Source organism: Montipora foliosa, chromosome 4, assembly GCF_036669935.1.
Source record: "Montipora foliosa isolate CH-2021 chromosome 4, ASM3666993v2, whole genome shotgun sequence".
NCBI lineage: Eukaryota > Metazoa > Cnidaria > Anthozoa > Scleractinia > Acroporidae > Montipora > Montipora foliosa.
Window position 1 is genome coordinate 14,014,824 of NC_090872.1, and position 2,500 is coordinate 14,017,323.

The 2,500-nt window shown below is 43.4% G+C and overlaps 2 protein-coding genes across 3 annotated transcripts in view; both read right to left on the reverse strand.

The window, feature by feature from the left end:
• The window catches only part of LOC137999950 (pyroglutamylated RF-amide peptide receptor-like), a 51,400-nt gene that overhangs the window by 11,238 nt on the left and 37,662 nt on the right, over positions 1–2,500 (reverse strand). The window lies entirely within an intron of this gene.
• LOC137999014 (pyroglutamylated RF-amide peptide receptor-like) overlaps positions 1,345–2,500 on the reverse strand; it is a 10,707-nt gene continuing 9,551 nt past the window's right edge. For both annotated transcript variants that reach the window (XM_068844845.1, XM_068844846.1), the window contains exon 2: positions 1,345–2,500. This exon is cut by the window's right edge and continues 1,497 nt beyond it. The gene's annotated coding sequence lies outside the window, so the exon portion shown is untranslated.

A 2,500-nucleotide genomic window follows, 5' to 3' on the forward strand; every position in this document is an offset into this window, starting at 1 on the left:
ATTTTTCGAAGTGCCCGTGCTCAGAACGGAAATCTCGTACTCGAAGTCGCACTCGTTGTTGATGCTAACATTAGGGACCTTAAGATCGGAGAACGAGGGCGACTACGAGTACGAGTTTTTCATTCTGAGCATGTGCTTAAGGTTTGGAGGCCGATATTTTTCGAAGTGCGCATGCTCAGGACAGAAACTCCTCGCACTCGAAGTCAGCCTTGTCTTCCGATCTAAAGGTCCCTAATATTCATTCCCGCACACCAATTTTTAGTCGCCATGTTATTGACTGCTTTTCGAGATGACAGTCGGTTCCCTCAATATTTTAAGTTAACTCAATATTCACTTCTCCAAACAGTGAGACAATAAAAGAAAACGTATATTGATAAGTGTTCACGTGGTAGTACACCGTTTAATCCTACAACTGCCGTGCAACTTCTGTACAAATTTAAAATCATGCATGAGTTAATATCCTGCTGTTACTGGCTATGTGTACTGTGTAGATGCTTCAAGGCTAAAGATGTAATTCCTAGTTGGGTTAGGTGGGGAGTCAGGATGGCTTAGTGGTTATCAACCGAGCCTCCCACCTCTGCAACCCAGGTTTAACCCTGGTCTCGTGGTCGTATGTGGGCTGAGTTTCAGTCGATCTCGATCTGATTCCGAGGATTTTTCTCCGGGTACTCCGGTTTTCCTCCCTCATCAAAATCGACTCTACATCAATAGCATCTGGGCGGATACCCTCGTATAGGGATAACCTCTGGTATCTCTTCCCTTCATTGTATTGAATGAATAAAGTTGGTATTAATTCAACCTCGTTCCCAGGGTCTCTCATCTTAACGCCTGGGGCGAGCGAGGAGAGACCCTGGTAGGGTCTGGTCACGTGTCTCCCAGAATCTGGGAGATAACAATTTATCCAATGAAGGGAGGGGCGGCTTAGTAAGAATTTTGTCTATACTGAGACTACTACGGGATGAGCTGCTGCTCCACGTTCATAGTTGATTTTGTCGAGGAATAACGAAGGAAGAAGATGAAATATAACCGACTTTCGATATCCAGTGGGTAACACGGCGACAACATCACGGCCATGGTAAATTGCCTCGAGGCAGATAACTTGTTTAACTTTTAGATTAACGTTAGAATAAATACTATACGAAATTGCAGCCTGAAGGCTACTGTAAACCATCGCGGGTAATGGCGGAGTCGCAGCGCGAAGCTATTAGCCTTGCTTTGAATTCGACAAAGTTCAACGCGACAAATTCCTTGTTTAGAGAGGACCCCTCCCTAGTGTTTTCAATTGTCACGGAAGCACGTGACCAGACCCTACCAGGGTCTCTCCTCGCTCGAGAGACCCTGGGAACGAGGTTCATATTAATTAATTATTATTACAATGGTGTTGTGGATTAATAACGCAACAGTTAGAACTGTTCTACGGGATACTCTAACTCGACAATCAGGAAATAAACAATCAGGGACCTGCAAACCCGTGGGAAATTTGAAAAGAGAAAGCACTCGACCATATTCTTGCAAATCAAAATATTTGTGTCAAGGCGAATCACAAACCAGGTCGCTTTTATATTTTAGGCTGATTCTCACGCAAAACCAGATCTTGCCAGCAAGTAGCAAGCCTCAACGCGAATAATTATCGCTCTCGGATTGAGAATGGTCGCCCGTGATCCAAAACGTACTTAAAAGCTCGGTTCCTGAAAATGATACCGGTGTAACATAAGACTAGTATAAAATTGCACGCTCTTGGTTCAGGGATCCTGAAATTTTCAGTCCTACCAGGACAATAGGATGAATTAGGAACATATGCAGACCATGACTGTTTAAATTTCCGAACATTGCGTGGAAGTCACGTTCGGAAAACGGTTTTACTACTGTTCTAATTTTGATGGCTTTAAAATATAGCTAAGAGCACACAACCGTGTGCCCTGATCAAGTCCCCACTGAGTTTCTTTTGACGCCCTTTGACTTCATCGTGGCTAGGAAGTCATCCGGTCTTGATTCTGTGCGTTTTTTTTAATTTGGAAGGAATAATGTAACAAGACGCCAGGTAGGCGTTCACGTGGGATTCACTGCTCAAAGCAAGCAACAGGAGGGGCTGTTGATATTACAGGTGCTGTATCAGCTCAAGATTGTGTACATGTTACAACAAGTATTAAAGGTTTGAAATTAAGTGAGAACTTTTTTGGTGATTTCAGCAGAGGATTTAAGATCTGGTAGGTAACAATTCATTGGCACATGAGCTAAGAATTCTAAATGTGTACGGATCTGTTCCTTCCTTCCCCAGTGCATCAATAAAGTAGGGAGTACATTATCTTCTCCAATGTTCCCGCGTAGCGGTATTTTCCAGGTACAAAAGATACTGAATTGGCCCTTATCCTATTTGCAACTCTTGTTGACCGATTAGCACTAAGCTAACTGGTCCATCCGGATAATTAAGTACGTCGATGACACCACCGCCTTTCAGATTATTCCTAGCCACACACTAACGCTATTCACTATAACATTA